Source organism: Phyllobates terribilis, unplaced genomic scaffold (genome assembly GCF_046119375.1).
Source record: "Phyllobates terribilis strain yellow unplaced genomic scaffold, ASM4611937v1 Scaffold_39__1_contigs__length_11870865, whole genome shotgun sequence".
NCBI lineage: Eukaryota > Metazoa > Chordata > Amphibia > Anura > Dendrobatidae > Phyllobates > Phyllobates terribilis.
Window position 1 is genome coordinate 10,082,766 of NW_027362799.1, and position 22,235 is coordinate 10,105,000.

Consider the following 22,235-nt stretch of genomic DNA (forward strand, 5'->3'; position numbering starts at 1 on the left):
TGTTTCACACGGAGCCAGAAATGTGTATTGGCCCTTGTAATCCATGCGGACGGGTCTCATGCAAAGATCACCATAGATTATGATAGGTATGTGTGCATACGTGTCTTCAGTGCATGTGAAAGCGAATGCCACACGTGCTGAAAACATGTACATGTGAAGGAAGCTTTACACACTGTGTGAACAAGTATGAAAAGTCACCTCTTAATCATTGAATTAAGGTTTTCTCTTTTGGTTCCATTGCCATGGGTATAAAATCCAGCATCTAAGCATGTAGTCTGCCTGTGCGAACAGTTGTGATAAAATGGCTCGTTCTAAAGAGCTCCCTGAATTCAGCATCTTGCTGTCATATGTTGTCACAAGTCAGTTCATGAAAGTTCAAATAAGACATGGCTGGGTGAGTTTGGTGTGGAAGAACATGACTGACCCTTCAAGAGACCTAACTTCAACTCCATCAGATAGATACCTTTTGGATTAACCAGAGATTACAAGCCAGGTCCCCTTGTCCAACATCAGTGTCTGACCTGATAACTGCTCTTCTGGAAGAATGGACAACAAATTGCACAGAAATATCCCCCAATTTTTTTTTTTAGAGTGGAAGCTTTATTAGCTGCAAAGGGAGATCAACTCCATGTTAATGACCCTGGATTTAAAAAGGAATGTCATAAAATTTCCTCCAGGAGTAATGTGTATGTGTCCCAATAATTTTATCCCTACAGTGTGTAATAGGTTCTGCTTCTTCCATGGTGAGAGGTGGAGACTGCTTCTCTGATGATGTGTAAATCTGGAGGTGAATGAGAATCATAATCAGTTTTGTTATATATTTTAGGAAGGAAGTCCCGAATAAGAGGCTTAAAGCGCCCAATAATTGAAGACAGTGAGGATGAGGAGGTGCAGCCAACGTAAGCACTAAATACGACTATCATTCGTTACATTGTATTGTAAGGCTATGTTCACATGTCTGGTAGTTATACCTGTTTTTGGATTTGTTAGGGGTGATAAAAAATGAAAAGATACAATGCAAAAATAGTTCATTCAAATAAGGACGGGAATGTCTTAAATTGTTTTCTTTTTTACTGCAATCTGTTTTTTAGCAGGATCATGTGCCGATTTGCCATGAGCGTTACCCGTTGGCCATCGCTCATAGCAGATGATCATTTTAACCATGTGTAGCACAAGTGATCGGATGAAAGCACCTTCAAGTCTTCTAAGGAAACTATTAAGGCCAGAAAAAAGTAAAAAAAAAAATGTTGTTTTTTTTAAAAATATAAACGTTCAAATCACCCCCCTTTTGCCCCATTCAAAATAAATGAATAATAAAACTAAAATATACATATATTGCTGCATTCTGAATCGCCCAATCTATCAAGATATAAAAAGAATTAATCCAAATGGTAAACTGTGTAACGAGAAAAAAAAACAAAACACCAGAATTAAGTTATTTTGGTCGCTGCAACATCGCAATAAAACGTAATGACAAGCAATTAAAACATTATATCTACCTAAAAATATTATCAATAAAACCTTCAGCTCAGCGTGCGAAAAATAAGCCCTCACCCAGCCCCAGATCCTGAAAAAGGGAGACGCTACGGGTCTCGGAATATGGCGCCATTATAATTTTTTTTACAAACTTTAGAATTTATTTCACCACTTTAAAAAAAATAACCTATTCATGTTTGGTATCTGCAAACTCATAATGACCTGGAGAATCATAATTGCAGGTCAGTTTTAGCATTTAGTGAACATGGTAAAAAAAAAAAACAACCAAGAGACAAGTGTAGAATTATACTTTTTTTTGCAATTTTGACACACTTTTGAATTTTTTCCTTTTTCTCCAGTACACGACATTGTAAAACCAATGATGTCGTTCAAAATTACAATTCGTCCCAGAAAAAATAAACCATCACAGGGACATATTAAAAAATAAAAAAGTTATGCCTCTGGGAAAAAGGGGAGCGAAAAACGGAAAATCCCAAGGTCGTGAAAGGGTTAAAGGACAGAAATCCTCAACTATATTGATTGTATTGATTGAACAGTACCACCACATACCACCATAGCATTACTGAATCTCTCTATACCATGTGTGGTTAATACCGTAACTAATACTGCCATATAGTTACTAAATTATACTTTTATAACATGATTTTAGAACCACCATACTGTAACTGAAAAACAGCATCATATTGTGACTTTATCACTTGGGGTCTGAGCTGTTTTGATGCCCAGCGATCAAACAGTTATTTAATTCTAAATGCCCTCAGACTCATGAGATAGAAGTTGGCTAAACCCGGTGATTTTGGCTTGAATCGGTTAGCTTCCTAACGTCTGTGGGGACAGGCCTGATTCTAGCTTTTTTTTTTGGTGCCCAAGGCGAAAATTCAAGTGGCACCCCTCCCAGCAGTTCATGGTATACCTGCAGTGAATAAACACAATCCCATCATTGTTTTTTAGGTTTTGCTTTTAAGATATTCATTATGTGGTAAAAGTGACGTGTGAACATGATTCTCCAGGTCTTTGCGATTACAGTAATCCCAAACTTTCAGAGATTCTTATTTTTGTTAAAAAAAACAACATTTAGCTTGTGATGCTTTTTTAAGGACCTGTTAGAACAATAAAAATATATCTATGAAGCTATGTGAGGGCTGTTTTTTGCATAGTAAGTTGAAATATTTATTGCTATCAATTCAGGGTGCATACATTTGGATGGCTTTTTGCTGTAAGAGGTGTGGTGACAAAAAAAAGTAGTTCTTCTATTTTTTTTTCTCTTTACTGCATATGTTAGTTCTTTTTATATTTTGATAGATCAGACTTTTAAGGATGTGGACATACCAAATTTTTTTTAATTGTTTAATTTTTTTTTAATGTGGGAAGACCGCACCAGATCCATGATCATTAAATGAATACATCACCAGAACATTCCATCAGTACATGAATGGCACCAGCATCCTCATCAGTACTTAGATACAGCACCAAAACAACCATTAATACACTAATTCATTATTAGAACCATAATCGGTAATTGAATATAGCACTGGGACCATCATTATTAATTGAATACATCGCCAGAACCACCAACTGCACATGAATACAGTGAAGAGCAAAAGAGTATCAATCTTTTGAACTTTTGACTTTCAGGCTCCATATCTCACCATCCACTACTTATTTTATTGTGAGACTACCCTCATTTTATAGACAATCATATTGTCTATCTCATATATAAACTTGAGTTGCAACTATTTGGCATATGATTAATTATGCAGATTCTTGTCATGTCACTGCACTGTTACTGTTTTGCTCCTAAAAATCTAAATACAATTTTTTATTATTTTATTAGTATTTTGTAAATCCACCTTTGGCTTTCAACACTGCCTGAATCCTTCTGGGCATGCTCTCGATCAGATTCAAACATGTCTTGACCGACATCTAATTCCGGGTATCTTTTACATGTTCCCAGTTGGTGCATGCTCTTCGACTCGCTTGGATATGTATATAGTTTTTTATTCCATTCTACCCACAAGTGTTAAATTGGATTAGGGTCTGAGGTCTGTGGGGGCCAATCCAGCACTTCGACTTCATTGTCATTGAACCATTTATTTGCCAATCTCAACATATGCTTTGGTTCGTTGTCCTACTGGAACACTATGTTGTCCTTTTCATACCGATGGTACTCGAGTGTACAAAGTAATTCGTCTTGTAGGATACTCACATATAGCTCAGCATTGAGACCACCATCGATTCTGGTAAAGTATCCAACGCCTTTAGCTGTGAAACAACCCCATATCATCAGGCTTCCTTCACCGAACTTGACAGTTCCTTCAATTTCTCCATCCTTTAGCCCCATTTTCCTTTGTTTCTTCCAGACCCATTTTCACCCATCATAGCCTAGTCTATTGACTTTTGTCCCATAGCTCCAAACCACCCGTTTCCTATCTTCTACAGTTCACTTTTCATACCTTTTTGCAAACTTGTGTCGACGCTTCTTATGATGATATTGAAGTCGATGCTTCTTCATCTTTTTTTGAGCCACCATTCAAGACTTGTGTAACATGCGTTACACGGTGCTTGCATAGACATCTGTGATCTCACTATTACGAAACTTACAAGTCACTCCAGCCTGTGATATTGGAAGCAGACTTTGCATCCGTAAGTATGGCAAAAGAGGTGACGGGGAATGCATGATTGGAGCAGTAGGCTGGTACTCAAAAGGAGTTGGATATGCTGGAGACGTTGAAATGGTCTGGGAAGAAGCGCTCCCTGAAGGACGATACATTGCATACCGCATAGACTGCTCTTATCTAGGAGAGGCATCTGAGGTATCAGTGAGGAAGTGGTGGGTGCTGCCTTTCATGGTAATTGTAGGGTCTTGTGATGGTGTAGGTGTCTATCTGCCCTTTTTGACACCCACCTGGTTAGGTAAAATGCAATATCCAAGTAGTTGTTGGTGAATTAAGACCCATAAGAACAATGAACATTTCTTCACTCCACATTTGCAAGTACAACTCCCTCTACCTTGATGGTTTTATCATTTAAAATAGTATTTTTCTTTTCACTTTGACTCTTAACACAGACCTTGATTTGTATGTTTCTACAGAAAGAAATTCACAAGAAATGAGGAAACCCCTCCGTCGTCTTTTGTGGCTTTTGAAAGCGACGTTTTGTGAGTAATTTTGACAACATATAATAAGTTCAAGTTAAACTTCACTTAAAAGCTATGTTCACACATGTTGTGTTTTTTTTAGCATTTTTTGCTTCAGATTTTTATGCAAATTTTCAGCTGTGTTTTGCAGTACCTACCAGCAAAGTCTATGAGAAACCAGAATTCTCTGTTCACACATCATGCTTTTTTGTTGTTGCGTATTTTGTGCCTTGGTTGGGTTTTTGGAAAATAGAGCATGTCACTTCTTTCAGCATTTTTGTCAGTGTTTTTTCACCCATGGGAAATAATGGGTGGTTGTAAAGGGAAGTGTCCCAGGTTGTACATGTATATACATGCTAGCCATGCTTGCAGATAAGTATACATGTATATATTGGCCCCACATCTCCCCATGTGTTTCAGTCTGTTTGCTGCTGGGGGAGGTTTCAATAGAATGTCCAGCCATGTGCTAAAACAGGTTTTGCGAGTATGGTTGGACATGAACAAAGACCTTAGCCAGTGAGCAGGGAATAATACATCATTTCCTGTGACATGAAGCTGGACACTGGCTGGACTTAAAACCCCAGAATGCACATGTGCTCGGGCCCCTTAGACTCTTGAAGATGGACATAACAACACATGGCTGAGTATCTCTCTTTCCCTGTAACTTCTTTACTTACTAGCCCTACATACCCTGTACTAACCCTCCTAGATATTGATAGATATATATAAGCAAAGTTAGTATAGTTGGGTGGGCCGATATTGCATAAGTGATTAGCAAACGTGGGTGGAAAATATATTAGATAATTGGGAATTGTGAATCCGTTTTGTGTACTGTGTTAGTGTGATACCTAGTAATATATTAACTGTAGACTTTTGTGTAATAAATACCTTTTATTAGCACACGATTTTGTCTCAGTTGGTGTATAGTATAAGGCACAGATAACATTAGTGGAAATTAATTATTAATAGTCAAGTTTGATGTTAATAGTGAGGCTGAGTTCACACGATGCGTTTTTCATGCGTTTCCGCGGCGTTTTTGCAGTTGCGTAAACACCGCGGAAACGCATGAAAAACGCATGGTAGAAGGGCAGCAATGTTCCCCAATTGAAATCCGCATGTGCTGTGCCCATGATGCGGATTTTTCCGCAGCGTAAATGCTGCGGTCAAAAATCCGCAGCATGTCAATTAATTTTGCGGAAACGCTGCTCTTTTGCCGCCATTGACTTGCATTAGACCGCATGGAATCCGCATCACTGTATATGTTGATGCGCTTTTCATGCGGTCTAATGTGCGGATGGTATCCGGGTGTGGAGGAGAGGACTCTCATCCAGACCCAGGTACCATTAAAAAAAAAAGAATAAAATAAAAAATATATATATTCTCACCTTCTGACGGCCCGCGCTGCGTCCTGCCGGCTTCCCGCGTACTTCGCGGTTGAATGAAGGACCTTCGCTGACGTCAGAGTCATGTGACGGGTCACGTGACGCTGACGTCGGAAGGTCCTAAAGTCTTCACTGCCGGCAGCCGGGACCGATGAAGCAGGACACCGGGGGCCATCAGAGTGTAAAGTATATATTTATTTTTTATTTTTTGACATTCACACACTATATAAATCCATGCCGGTTGCATGGATTTATATAGTGTGAAGTTGACAAGCACTTTCCAAGTGATGCTAAAATCGCTTGGGAAGCACTTGTCAACACGCATGCGGAAATGAAAGTGAAGACCGCTTCATTTCCGCATGTCCCTGGCAGGAAACCGCATGTACAATCCGCATGCTTTTTTTCCTGCCAGAAAGATGCAGAAACGCTCAGGAAAAAATCCTGAGCATTTCTGCATAGTGTGCACATAGCCTTAACCCCTTCAGGACCCAGCCTATTTTGACCCTAAAGACCTTGGCATTTTTGTCAATTCTGACCAGTGTCCCTTTATGAATTAAAAACTCTGGAACACTTCAACGGATCCTAGCGATTCTGAGATTGTTTTTTCGTGACATATTGGGCTTCATGTTAGTATTAAATTTAGGTCGATAATATTTGCGTTTATTTGTGAAAAAATCAAAAATATGGGAAAAATTTTGAAAATTTTGCAATTTTCAAATTTTGAATTTTTATTCTGCTAAACTAGAGAGTGATGTGACACAACATAGTTAATAAATAACATTTCCCACATGTCTACTTTACATCAGCACAATTTTGAAAAAAAAAAAAAATTTTTGTAGGAAGTTAGAAGGGTTCAAAGTTCATCAGCAAATTTTCTTTTTTCCAGCAAAATTTGCAAAGCCATTTTTTTTAGTGACCACATCACATTTGAAGTCCCTTTGAGGGGTGTACATGACAGAAAACACCCAAAAGTGACACCATTCCAAAAACTGCACCCCTCAAGCTACTCAAAACTACATTCATGAAGATTATTAACCCTTCAGGTGCATCACAGGAACTAAAGCAAAATGGAAGAAAAAAATGAACATTTTAATTTTTCTAACAAAATTTTTTTTCTAGCCTAAATTTTTTCATTTTCACATGGGTAACAGGGTAAAATGCATCCTAAAATTTGTTGGCCATTTTCTCCTGAGTAAACCAATACGTCATATGTGGTCATAAACCACTGTTTGGGCACACGACAGGGCTCAGAAGGGAAGGAGCGCCATTTCACTTTTTGATTGGAAAATTAGCTCCAAAAGTCAAATTGCGCTCCTTCCCTTCTGAGCCCTGCCATGCGCCCAAACAGTGGTTTATGACCACATATGAGGTATCGGTGTACTCAGGAGAAATTGCCCAACAAATTTTAGGATGCATTTTATCCTGTTACCTATGTGAAAATTTAAAAAAATAGGCTAAAAGAATTTTTTTGTAAAAAAAAAAAGTATTTTTAATTTTTACGGATTAATTTGTGAAGCACCTGGGGGTTCCAAGTGCTCACTATGCATCTAGATAGGTGCCTTGGGGGGTCTAGTTTCCAAAATGGGGTCACTTGTGGGGGAGCTCCAATGTTTAGGCACACAGGGCCTCTCCAAACGCAACATGGTGTCCGCTAACAATTTGAGCCGAAATTGTTAGCGGACACCATGTTGCGTTTAAAGAGCTCCTGTGTGCCTAAACATTGGAGCTCCCCCATAAGTGACCCCATTTTGGAAACTAGACCCCCCAAGGCACCTATGTAGATGCATAGTGAGCACTTGGAACCCCCAGGTGCTTCACAAATTGATTCGTAAAAATGAAAAAGTGGAAAAAAAAATACTTTTTCATTTTTACGGATTAATTTGTGAAGCACCTGGGGGTTCCAAGTGCTCACTATGCATCTAGATAGGTGCCTTGGGGGGTCTAGTTTTCAAAATGGGGTCACTTGTGGGGGAGCTCCAATGTTTTGGCACACAGGGCCTCTCCAAACGCAACATGGTGTCCGCTAACAATTTCGGCTCAAATTGTTAGCGGACACCATGTTGCGTTTAAAGAGCTCCTGTGTGCCTAAACATTGGAGCTCCCCCATAAGTGACCCCATTTTGGAAACTAGACCCCCGAAGGCACCTATCTAGATGCATAGTGAGCACTTGGAACCCCCAGGTGCTTCACAAATTGATTCGTAAAAATGAAAAAGTGGAAAAAAAAATACTTTTTCATTTTTACGGATTAATTTGTGAAGCACCTGGGGGTTCCAAGTGCTCACTATGCATCTAGATAGGTGCCTTGGGGGGTCTAGTTTCCAAAATGGGGTCACTTGTGGGGGAGCTCCAATGTTTTGGCACACAGGGCCTCTCCAAACGCAACATGGTGTCCGCTAACAATTTCGGCTCAAATTGTTAGCGGACACCATGTTGCGTTTAAAGAGCTCCTGTGTGCCTAAACATTGGAGCTCCCCCATAAGTGACCCCATTTTGGAAACTAGACCCCCCAAGGCACCTATCTAGATGCATAGTGAGCACTTGGAACCCCCAGGTGCTTCACAAATTGATTCGTAAAAATGAAAAAGTGGAAAAAAAAATACTTTTTCATTTTTATGGATTAATTTGTGAAGCACCTGGGGGTTCCAAGTGCTCACTATGCATCTAGATAGGTGCCTTGGGGGGTCTAGTTTCCAAAATGGGGTCACTTGTGGGGGAGCTCCAATGTTTTGGCACACAGGGCCTCTCCAAACGCAACATGGTGTCCGCTAACAATTTCGGCTCAAATTGTTAGCGGACACCATGTTGCGTTTAAAGAGCTCCTGTGTGCCTAAACATTGGAGCTCCCCCATAAGTGACCCCATTTTGGAAACTAGACCCCCCAAGGCACCTATCTAGATGCATAGTGAGCACTTGGAACCCCCAGGTGCTTCACAAATTGATTCGTAAAAATGAAAAAGTGGAAAAAAAAATACTTTTTCATTTTTACGGATTAATTTGTGAAGCACCTGGGGGTTCCAAGTGCTCACTATGCATCTAGATAGGTGCCTTGGGGGGTCTAGTTTCCAAAATGGGGTCACTTGTGGGGGAGCTCCAATGTTTTGGCACACAGGGCCTCTCCAAACGCAACATGGTGTCCGCTAACAATTTCGGCTCAAATTGTTAGCGGACACCATGTTGCGTTTAAAGAGCTCCTGTGTGCCTAAACATTGGAGCTCCCCCATAAGTGACCCCATTTTGGAAACTAGACCCCCCAAGGCACCTATCTAGATGCATAGTGAGCAGTTGGAACCCCCAGGTGCTTCACAAATTGATTCGTAAAAATGAAAAAGTGGAAAAAAAATACTTTTTCATTTTTACGAATCAATTTGTGAAGCACTTGGGGGTTCCAAGTGCTCACTATGCATCTAGATAGGTGCCTTGGGGGTTCTAGTTTCCAAAATGGGGTGACTTGTGGGGGAGCTCCAATGTTTCGGCACACAGGGGCTGTCCAAACACGACATGGTGTCCGCTAACAAATTGGAACCATGTTGCGTTTGGAGAGCCCCTGTGTGTAAACATTGAAGCTCCCCCACAAGTGACCCTATTTTGGAAACTAGACCCCCCAGGGAACTTATCTAGATGTAGTGTATGTGAGTTTGGTGTGTGGTGTGGTGTATACACCACACACACACAAACAACCTCACATACACTACAACACACACACCAACCTGACATAGGTTGGTGTGTGTTGTAGTGTACGTGAGGTTGTTGTGTGTGTGCGTGATGTTTTGTATGTCATGCTAGTGTGGGTGAGTTCTGTAGGGAAGGTCAGGATGTGTTTAGTCCGGGGACATGTGATGAATTTTGAAACATTCATTCAAACACAGTCCCGGTTTATCAGGACACGTTTCACATTGGAAACGGGTGACCTTTCTTATCCCCCTTTTATGGCAGACCCGGCACCTTTTTCTTACCGTGACCTCACCAGGAAAATGTTGCCCTGGTACCACACGGGAGACTCGAGTTCCAGGGGTGCTGGGGCCCGCTTCTTCTTCGCTTCTAAAAATCAGGGCCTTTATCACTGCCTCCTGGAAGTTGAGGAAGGTGTTGGTGGTCTGGCCTGCACATCGTGACAGCACGTATGCATTATACAGTGCCATTTGAACGATGTGCACGGCCAGTTTTTTATACCAGACTTTCGCCTTCCTCATCGCACTGTAGGGCTGGAGGACTTGATCAGAAAGATCAACTCCCCCCATGTGCTTGTTGTACCCCAGGGCACAGTCCGGTTTGCGGACCGGTGCTGGGGTACCTCTAACGTTGGTGGCCGTGGTGCCGGGACCATGGATTGTGGTCAAGAAAAAGACGTCCCTTTTGTCTTTGTACTTCACCACAACCATGTTGCCGCTACATTGAGCTCGGCTCTCACCCTTTGGGAAAACCTGCTCAATTAGCGTCAAAGGGAGACCCCTCTTGGTTCTGCGCACAGTACCGCAAGCGGCGGTAGCTCTGGCAGAGAGGGACTGAAATAGGGGAATGCTTGTATAAAAGTTATCAACGTATAGATGGTAACCTTTATCAAGCAGTGGGCGGATCAAATCCCACACTATTTTCCCACTTACCTTCAGAGCAGGTGGACATTCTGGGGGCTGAATCCTCGAATCCTTTCCTTCGTAAACTCTAAAGCTGTGAGTGTACCCTGAGGCACTCTCGCACAGCTTGTAGAGCTTTATTCCGTACCTGGCCCTCTTACTGGGCAGGTATTGTCGGAATTGAAGCCTCCCTTTGAAGTGGATGAGGGATTCATCCACAGAAATTTCCCTTTGGGGAACGTACACTTCAGCAAACTTGTTGCTGAAGTGTTCTATGACCGGACGAATTTTGAACAGTCTGTCAAAATTCGGGTCATCGCGGGGAAGGCTGTCCGTGTTATCCCTGAAATGCAAAAATTTGTGAATGACCTCAAATCTTTTGCGGGTCATCACCATTCCGAACACTGGAGTTTGATATAAAATATCGGTACTCCAGTATTGACGGATTTCTGGTTTCTTCACAATCCCCATGTGAAGTACCAGTCCCCAATATTTTAACATTTCTACTGAGTCAACGGGACTCCAAGTAGAAAACATTGAATTTGGGTTTGCAGACAAAAATTGTTGGGCGTAAATGTTAGTCTGCTCCACCATGAGACTGACAATGGCCTCAGAGAAATAGACTTTGAAAAAGTCTATTTCCCTGAGGTTTGCGGTCTCAAACTGGATTCCTGATTGGGGAAGGAAATCAGGAATCCGCAGAGCGTAATTTTCAGGGACGGGGGTCCACACCGGGGCACTGGTGCTAGGTTGGGCTTGACTAGCACCAGGTTGAGGGTTACTTACAGATGGCTGTGGGTCTTCTTCCACGGCCTCCGGACGATGCCTTGACCTCTGACGTCGTCTTGGTGCCGGCTCGGTATCACTGGAGGAGGAAGAATGAGAGGAATAGAGGAACGTGGGGTCCTCTCCCTCACTATCAGCTTCGGAGGCAATAAATGAATATGCCTCCTCAGCTGAGTACGCCCTAGGGCGGGACGGGCGGGACATTTTGTGTGCTGTGGGGAAAAAAAAAATCTAAACTTTATTATTAGTATGAGTGTACGTGTGTATGTGTGAGTGCTTGGTGTAAATCACGTGTGGAGGCGTACGGGGCGCAGGAGGGGGCGCGCTCAGGCGTACGGGGCGCAGGAGGGGGCGTGCTCAGGCGTACGGGGCGCAGGAGGGGGCGCGCTCAGGCGTACGGGGCGCAGGAGGGGGCGTGCTCAGGCGTACGGGGCGCAGGAGGGGGCGCGCTCAGGCGCACGGGGCGCAGGAGGGGGCGTGCTCAGGCGTACGGGGCGCAGGAGGGGGCGCGCTCAGGCGCACGGGGCGCAGGAGGGGGCGCGCTCAGGCACACGGGGCGCAGGAGGGGGCGCGCTCAGGCGCACGGGGCGCAGGAGGGGGCGCGCTCAGGCGCACGGGGCGCAGGGGGGGGCTGAGGAGATAGAAGAGCCAACAGCAGCAGGGGGGGTATCACTGGGGCAGAAGGGGCAGAAAGGGGGGCAGGAGCCGGCAGCAGTGGGGGCTGGAAATCTGATAAGGGGGGGGATACTACCGGCAGCGGATCAGCAGCGGAGGCAGCAGCGGGTGCAGGGGGTCGGCGGCAGATCAGCAGCGGTGGCAGCGGCGGGTGCAGAGGATCGGTGGCGGCGATGGAGGTGGCAGACGATCGGCGGCGGGGCAGATGATCTGTGGCAGCAGCGGATCGGCGTGACCAAACTCCTCTGGCTCCACGGAAGGGATGGATCTGGAAAGTTTGGTCAGCCATAGTAAATACACCGCTCGACATCTGATTGGAGCTAGTGTCCATGTGACGCTAGCCTCCAATCAGATCTGGGGGGGTGACACAGAGGTGACACTCCCCCCAGCCAATGGCTGATGCTATAAGCATCAGGCCATGCCCAGAAAGTAAATATTTCACCAATTTCCATTGGTGAAATATTTCATTCATTCCGATTGGCAGTTTCACTAAAAGTGAAAGTGAAACTGCCAATCGGAGGGGTTTTAGGCACGGGGGGGTTAATCCACCCCCTGTGGGGTCAACTACAGGTTGTCTAGTTGCAGTAGCAAACTGTGACACCTGAGCGACCCCGCTCGCGGGCGCTGCAGGGGCTCTTTCCCTCCATGTCACACACGCTGTGACATGGGTCGGGAACGAACTGTTTTCCATGTCACAAACGGTGTGACACGGGTCGGGAAGGGGTTAATATCGGACCTCAGTAGAGGTGTAGGAGAGTGCCCCCATTAATTACTGATATTTTGGAGGAAAATCACGTCATTATACAGTGATGAATAAAACGCTGAAAAAATGCACCAAAATTTGCAGCAGCGTTTTTGATGGTGAAATAGAATGGGGTTCTTTTTTAACAGAACTTTATGTACATGCATAAATAGAGACAGGACAGTGAAAAAAATCGCTGAAAAAACTCACAAAAAATGCATCAAAAAACGCAGCAAAACGTTTTTGACGCAGCTGATTTCCTGCCAGAGATTGTGTTTTGATGCAGTTTTCTGAAGCTGAAAAACACAACATGTGTGAACACAGCCAAAGTAAAACTTAACCGGTTCCCGACCGCCCACTGTAGATAAACGTCCGCGCTGCCTGGACTCTGTGCAGCACCGACGTTTAAAAACGGTGGGTGGTCGCGCAGCGCTCAGGACCCCCAGGGTCCTGCAAGCACTGCGATTCCGGTGCAGAGCGTTAGCTTTGACAGGGAACATCATCAGGCCCTGATTAGATCAGGTCCCGGTGATGTTAACCCTTTGCTGTCTTCTATATGCTGCGATCTATAGTGATCGCGGCAAATAGGAGACAGCAGGAGGAGAGGGGGTCGTCTTACTTACCTCCGAAGACCTCCGTTTCCTTTCAGGACCTGGGGTTGCTATGGCAGCTGGAGGTCACATGACCGCCTCCAGCTCTGCCATATATGGTGTCCTGTCTGGCTCAGCCTGCAAGCTGAGCCAGACAGGAGACTGACTGAAACAGTCAGTGAAGATCTCATGTAATGTAATACATGTCTATTACATTACATGAGATCAGTGATCAGAAAAATAAAAATTAATGTCCCATACAGGGACTAAGTAAAAATGTAAAAAAAAGTAAAAAAAAAGTTTTAAAACTCTTAAAAAAAAATCACAAAATAAATAAAAATAAATAAATAAAATATTAAACCAATAAATCCATATATTTTTACAAAACCAAAAAAAGTACACATATTTGGTATCGCCGCGTCCGAAACAACCCGAGCTATAAAACTGTCACACTAATTAACTCCTTCTGTGCATACCGTAATAAAAATAAATAAAAAACGGAGCAAAAAAATATGCTTTTTCATCATATCGCCAAACAAAAAGTGGAAAAAAATGCGATCAAAAAGCAGAATAGAAATAAAAATGGTACCACTGAAAACGTCATAAAAAAAAGCCGCCATACAGCTCCATCAGACGAAAAATAAAAAAGTTATAGCGCTCAGAATAAAGCAATGCAAAAAAAATATTTTTTTTCTATAAAATTGTTTTATTGTGTAAAAGCGCCAAAACATTAAAAAAAATACAGTAAGTGTAGTATCGCTGTAAACGTACTGACCCGAAGAATAACGCTGCCTGATCACTTTTACCACACGCAGAACGGCATAGAAAAAAACTCAAAAAACAATTCCTGAAGTGTTTGTTTTTGTTAATTTTACCTCCCAAAAAACAGAATAGAAAGCGATCAAAAAATGTCACGTACCCAAAAATGGTACCAATAAAAATGTCAACTCGTCCCGCAAAAAACAAGCCGTCACATGACTCTGTCGGCCGAAATCTGGAAAAATTATAGCTCTCAAAATATGGTGATGCAAAAACTAGATTTTGCAAAAAAAGCGTATTTTAGTGTGTGACAGCTGTCAGTCATAAAAACCCGATATAAATCTGGTATCTCTGTAATCGCACCGACCCGAAGAATAAAGTAATCTAATCAGTTATATCACACTAGGAACAGCGTAAAAAATAAATTAAACCAATTCTTCACCTGCTACTGATTTGTTTATTATGTCTCCCAAAGATCCCAGTAAGGCTCTGCTCATATTTATCCTGTGCTCTGCGCTGAGCACTTACACCAGAGTTTCCGTGTAAATCTCTGAAATACGTGATTCAGCCGGAACCCATGATGGAAGATTCCCTGTAATGAGGCAGATATAGGCCACTGTGGACGCCGTCTAGCCTGGGATCCCACGGTGTCATTTGTTTTAGGCATGCATAAAAGTGCGGTTGGCCACAGTTTTGTGCACTTCTGAAAAAAAGGACACCGCTAAACAGAGGCCAGACGGAGTAGAGAGTAACTCTGCTGCCTCATTATAGTGAATGGATCCTGCAGGGGTTTCATCTGAATTACATCACTTGGAAATTTAGATGGAAACCCCGATGTAAGTGCTCAGCCTAGAGCGCCGGATAAATGTTACGTAAAATGTTCCCAATAAAAGCTTCAACTCAGTCCTCAAAAAAAGCTACTCCCCACTCAGGTCCGTCATCTGTTAAAAATATAAGGGACTTCCAAGTTACTGGTAGCAGAAAGGCTCTGGAAAAGCAAAATGACCCTTGCCCCCCAAAAGAAATTCAGAAAATTTTGTGCTCCCAAATCCAAATGCCTATTCTACAATAATTTGTTCTCCAATTGTCAAATAGCACTCCGTACCCCCCAGATCTCACCGTATGGCTAAGTGGTACGATACAGCCACATATGGGGTATTGCCACTTTTAGAAGAAATTGTGTGACACATTTCGGCACCATTTTTACCCATTGCCCTGTGTGAAAATGTAAAATCTGAGGGTAAAACATTTTTTTGTGGTAAAAATATAATTATGCTTTTTTCACTGCCCAATGGTATAAATTTAAAAATTAAAAAATTCTCACTACTTCCCTAGATGAATTCCTTGAGAGGTGTAGTTTACAAAATGGGGTCACTTGTGGGGGTTTCTGCTGTTTTGACATGTCAGCGACTCTTCAAATGTGACATGGTGTCTGCTGCCTATCCCAGCCAACATAGCGCTCCTTTCTCTTCCGAACCCTGCCGTACACCAAAGCAGTGGTTTTCCCCCACATATGGGGTATCGGCGTACTCAGGAGAAATTGTACAACAAATTTCATGGTGCAATTTATCCTGTTACCCTTATGATAATGCAAAATTAGGGAATGAAAAACATTTTTTATGGGAAAAATGTGAAAATTTTATTTTTACGGCTCAATATTATAAACTTCTGTGAAGCAGCTGGGTGTGCAAGGTGCTCACCACACATCTAGATAAGTTCCCTAAGGGGTCTAGTTTCCAAAATGGTGGCACTTCTGGGGGGTTTCCACTGTTTAGGCACATTAGGGGCTCCCCAAATGTGACATGGCGTCCGCTAATTATTCAAACAAATTTTACATTCAAAAAGTCAAATGGCGCTCCTTCCCTTTCAAACCCTGCCATGTGCCCAAACAGTAATTTGCCTCCACATATGGGGTATCGGCGTGTTCAGGAGAAATTGCACAACAAATTTCATGGTGCAATTTATCCTATTACCCTTATGATAATGCAAAATTAAGGGATGAAAAACGGTTTTGTGGGAAAAATGTGAAAATTTTATTTTTACAGCTCAATATTATAAACTTCTGTGAAGCACCTTGGGGTTCAAGGTGCTCACCACACATCTAGATAAGTTCCCTAAGGGATCTAGTTTCCAAAATGGTGTCACTTGTGGGGGTTTAGGTACATCAGGAGCTCTCCAAACGCAACATGGCGTTTGCTAATTATTCAGACAAATTTTACATTCAAAAAGTCTAATGGCGCTCCTTCCCTTCCGAACCCTGCAGTGCGCCCAAACAGTGATTTTCCCTCACATATGGGGTATCAGCACGCTCAAGAGAAATTGCACAAAAAAATTTGGGGTCCATTTTTTCCTGTTACCCCTGTGAATATAAAAAAAATTGGGTCTAAAGTAACATTTTTGTGAAAAAAGTTAAATGTTAATTTTTTTCTTCCACATTCCAAAAATTCCTGTGAAGCACCTGAAGGGTTAATAAAGTTCTTGAATGTGGTTTTGAGCACCTTGAGGGGTGCAGTTTTTAGAATGGTGTCACTTTTGGGTATTTTCTGTCATAAAGACCCCTCAAAGTGACTTCAAATATGATGTGGTCCCTAAAATAATGTTTTTGTAAATTTTGTTGGAAAAATGAGAAATTGCTGGTCAACTTTTAACCCTTATAGCTCCCTAACAAAAAAAAATGTTGGTTCCAAAATTGTGCTGATGTAAAGTAGACATGTGGGAAATGTTATTTATTAACTATTTTGTGTGACATATCTCTCTGATTTAAGGGCATGAAAATTCAAAGTTTGAAAATTTCAAAATTTTCGCCAAATTTCCGATTTTTTCACAAATAAACACAAGTTATATCGAAGAAATTTTACCACTATCATGAAGTACAATATGTCATGAAAAAACAATCTCAGAATCAGGGGAATACATTGAAGCGTTCCAGAGTAATTACTTCATAAACTGGCAGTGGTCAGAATTGAAAAAATTGGCCTGGTCACGAAGGCAGAAACAGGCTCTGGTGCGAAGTGGTTAATAGTGCTGCGGTGTACAGAAACAGTTCCAGAATTTTGGGCTGAGGCCCCCCAGTCTTCCTCTATAGAGAGGGGAAATATGTGTGAAGGTACCCCAGGAGGGCTCCAAATGTGTGGGTAAAATATATATCCCTCGGGGGGGGAAATTGAAAAAAAGTTTAAAAAAATTTTTTTTGTGGACTTAGAAAATTTTCACACGTGTCAGACTTCCAGAGAGGGGAGCATGTCAGTGCGCGCATCCGATTTCAGTTCCAGAGCGATTCATCCGATGAGTCCTTCATACTTAGTCGTTTTTGCAAAATTTTTGACTTTTTTGAAAATTTCACTTTTCTGTGAAAAATCTCCGCTAAATGAGGTTATACTATGTTAGAGGCCATCCCAGGAGGGCTCCAAATGTGTGGGTAAAATATATATCCCACAGGGGGGAAATTGAAAAAAAGTCGAAAAAAAATTTTTTTTTGAGGACTTAGAAAATTTTCACACGTGTCAGATTTCCAGAGAGGGGAGCGTGTCAGTGCGCGCATCCGATTTCAGTTCCAGAGCGATTCATCCGATGAGTCCTTCATACTTAGTCGTTTTTGGCAAAATTTCTGACTTTTTGAAAATTTCACCTTTATGTGAAAACTTCCACAAAATGAGGTTATACTATGTTAGAAGGCATCCCAGGAGAGCTCCAAATGTGTGGGTAAAATATGTATCCCACAGGGGGAAAATTGAAAAAAAAGTTGAAAAAAATTTTTTTTGTGGACTTAGAAAATTTTCACACATGTGTCAGACTTCCAGAGAGGGGAGCATGTCAGTGCGCGCATCCGATTTCAGTTCCAGAGCGATTCATCCGATGAGTCCTTCATACTTAGTCGTTTTTGTCAAAATTTTTGACTTTTTGAAAATTTCACTTTTTTGTGAAAACTTCCACAAAATGAGGTTATACTATGCATCCCAGGAGAGCTCCAAATGTGTGGGTAAAATATATATCCCACAGGGGGAAAATTGAAAAAAAGTTGAAAAAAATTTTTTTGTGGACTTAGAAAATTTTTCAACTTGTGTCAGACTTCCAGAGAGGGGAAAATGTGAGTGAGCGCATCCGATTTCAGTTCCAGAGCGATTCGCCCGATGAGTCCTTCATACTTAGTCGTTTTCAGAAGTCACAATTTTGACTTCCAGGACCCGCAAAACGTTAGTAAATTGAGCCCGCTCCCCAGTTCCAAGCGTTTTGAGGTGTCCCCGGTTGCAGTAATGCAGCCTGCCCACTAGATGTCGCAAAAGAGACAAAAAGTGAAAAAGAACCAGAATGAGGAAATTCCAGGGAGCCGAATCCGCCTGACAGTTCCAGGCGATCGGGTACTTTTTGGAATGCGTCCCTAAAGTGGGTATAGGGTGACACTCCATACAAAGACCCAGTTTTGCACACCACCGGCAGAATATATGAGAGAGAGGTACCTCTCAGCCCCGACACATTTTGACTCATTTAAGCAGGTTTTCACCTCCGTAGGCCCGGGTACGCGTTTTGGCTATGAGTCCCTGTTCGGCTGGAGGTCTGCACCTTGGCTGAACCCAGGCTTCCGCAGCTGCGTGGGGGGACTTTTGCCGGTCGCCTATCCCAAGTCAGAGAGGTGTTCCTGGGTTGAAGTGAGCCTGGCCAGACCCCCCCCCACGGGCCCTGGTTCTCCACATGGGGGCGCCGTCAAGGCTAAAATCTGGATTTTTAGGCTGGGGAGAGGCTCCATGAGGGCGGATGCTTTTGTGGCTTTGACCCCAGTGCTGTTCCACATCCAGTACCCCCTCTGCAAGGGCGCCTGTACCCGAGTCTCGCTTCCAGGACTCTTGGGCACGTATTTCCCGATGACAGGGGTTAGCAGCCTCCGTACTTGGGCAAGTCCCTCCACGCACCCCTGCTCTTCCTCCGATCGATCTGGCGCAGCGCTCCCGGGTGGGGAGGTGGCGCCGCTCGCTCGGCCCGGGCTTTGGAGCTCGCGCTGGCTTAAGGTGAGCGGTCCCCTTCCTCCTCTACCCCCGGGCTTTCGACACCTATCTTCGGGCGCGCATGCCGGCCTCGCCTCCCGTCCGCGGAGGTGGCCGAGCCGTGGGGAGATTGGCCCGACCCGAGCGAAGGCAGCGGTCCGACGACCCGTTCGGGCGAACGGCGTGGCGCCCACCCACCCAGGCGTGGGGGCCGTCATCCGAATCGCTCCCTGTGCGGGGAAGCACACCGATCTTCTCCGAGGGCGGCCCTTTTCTTCCAGATGCGTAACCGGCCAGCGGAGGCCCGCGCCGCCCCTCGCGTCCGACAGGGCGGCCTCCGCGGCGGTGTCGACAGCGGCGGCGGTGGGTGGCGTCTCCGTGCCACTGCCGAGCTTCGCGATTTCCAGTCTTTTCCCGGGCCCCTACGTCAGTGGGGAGGACGACAGAGGTGTGGAGGCAGGCGAAGGGGGTTCTCACCGTGTGGTGTGCCCCAGCCCGACCGTCACCTTTCCCCTTCGACCCTCATCCTCCCTGGCGGCTCGGCAGGGAGAAGGAGAGAGAGAGCGAGCGCGGAAACCCCAGAGCCAAGGGGTTAGATGGAGAACGGGAGAAGGAACGAGGGCCAAGAGGTAGGGAGTACGGTGAAAGGCCGACCTGGGGTTTCCCATGCGCTCCCGCCCCCGGGCGGGGAGCAGCCCTGGGAGGAAAAGCCGCTCGGGCATCCCTTTGAGGTTACGGGCGCGAGCGGGAAGAGGGACTACTCTGGAAGGCGACGCCGACACGGCCTGGCCGACGACCACCCACGCGACCTCCGCGTCGTCGGGTTAGTGCCGGAGCCGCGGCGGACCCTGACGGCCAGCCCCCCTCTCCCAATCCTCGTGCCTGTCCGCCGGTGGGTCGAGGACCCCCCGCGGCGGAGGCAGGTCTAAGCCAGACGGTGGCGCCACATAGGCCCACCCCCGCACGCCATCTCCCCGAGCGACCCTGTGTGTTGCCTTGGGTGCGGTTGGTGAGACGGGGACGGCCGTGGCATCCTCCGGAGGCCAGTCACCTCGCCCTCCCCGTGCAAGGGGTGTTTTCCAGACGCCTGCCGCTTCGGGACCACGCACCGCACAGCGAGCCGCTCCTCCCGCACATGTCCCCGGTGCTGCGAGGGCTCCGTTCCCCGCCCCCCCCAGGGAAGCCCCATGCCATCCCGCATCCTCTCCGGACGCCGCACGCCCTGCCTATACCCATTCCGTCCGGGCGCCCTGCCGCCGCGGGGCTCTTCCGCCGCCCCCCCTCTCTTCCCGCAGGCCTCTCCTCTCCCGAACCTCGACGCGGTCCAGTCGTGTTGGGGGGCTACCTGGTTGATCCTGCCAGTAGCATATGCTTGTCTCAAAGATTAAGCCATGCACGTGTAAGTACACACGGACGGTACAGTGAAACTGCGAATGGCTCATTAAATCAGTTATGGTTCCTTTGATCGCTCCAAACCGTTGACTCGGACAACTGTGATAATTCTAGAGCTAATACGTGCAAACGAGCGCTGACCGCCAGGGATGCGTGCATTTATCAGATCAAAACCAATCCGGGGTCCCGGGCGCGGCGTCGGGACGGTCCTCCGCGGCCTCCCCCCTGCCGCGCTCTCCCCGTAAGCGTTGCGACTCTGGATAACCTCGGGCCGATCGCACGTCCCCGTGACCGCGACGATCCATTCGGGTGTCTGCCCTATCAACTTTCGATGGTACTTTCTGTGCCTACCATGGTGACCACGGGTAACGGAGAATCAGGGTTCAATTCCGGAGAGGGAGCCTGAGAAACGGCTACCACATCCAAGGAAGGCAGCAGGCGCGCAAATTACCCACTCCCGACCCGGTGAGGTAGTGACGAAAAATAACAATACAGGACTCTTTCGAGGCTCTGTAATTGGAATGAGTACACTTTAAATCCTTTAACGAGGATCTATTGGAGGGCAAGTCTTTTGCCAGCAGCCGCGGTAATTCCAGCTCCAGTAGCGTACACTAAAGCTGCTGCAGTTAAAAAGCTCGTAGTTGGATCTTGGGATCGAGCTGGCGGTCCGCCGCAAGGCGTGCTACCGCCAGTCCCAGCCCCTTTGCCTTGGGGCGCCTCCCCGATGCTCTTGACTGAGTGTCCCGGGGGCCCGAAGCGTTTACTTTGAAAAAATTAGAGTGTTCAAAGCAGGCAGCCACGCCTGAATACTCCAGCTAGGAATAATGGAATAGGACTCCGGTTCTATTTTGTTGGTTGTCGGAACTGGGGCCATGATTAAGAGGGACGGCCGGGGCATCCGTATTGCGCCGCTAGAGGTGAAATTCTTGGACCGGCGCAAGACGAACCAAAGCGAAAGCATTTGCCAAGAATATTTTCATTAATCAAGAACGAAAGTCGGAGGTTCGAAGACCATCAGATACCGTCGTAGTTCCGACCATAAATGATGCCTACTGGCGATCCGGCGGTGTTATTCCCATGACCCGCCGAGCAGCGTCCGGGAAACCAAAGTCTTTGAGTATGGTTGCAAAGCTGAAACTTAAAGGAATTGACGGAAGGGCACCACCAGGAGTGGAGCCTGCGGCTTAATTTGACTCAACACGGGAAACCTCACCCGGCCCGGACACGGAAAGGATTGACAGATTGAAAGCTCTTTCTCGATTCTGTGGGTGGTGGTGCATGGCCGTTCTTAGTTGGTGGAGCGATTTGTCTGGTTAATTCCGATAACGAACGAGACTCCGGCATGCTAACTAGCTACGCGACCCCCCGCAGTCCGCGTCCAGCTTCTTAGAGGGACAAGTGGCGCTCAGCCACGCGAGATCGAGCAATAACAGGTCTGTGATGCCCTTAGATGTCCGGGGCTGCACGCGCGCTACACTGAACGGACCAGCGTGTGTCTACCCTTCGCCGAGAGGTGCGGGTAACCCGCTGAACCCCGCTCGTGATGGGGATCGGGGATTGCAATTCTTCCCCGTGAACAAGGAATTCCCAGTAAGTGCGGGTCATAAGCTCGCGTTGATTAAGTCCCTGCCCTTTGTACACACCGCCCGTCGCTACTACCGATTGGATGGTTTAGTGAGGTCCTTGGATCGGCCCCGCCGGGGTCCGCCAAGACCCTGGCGGAG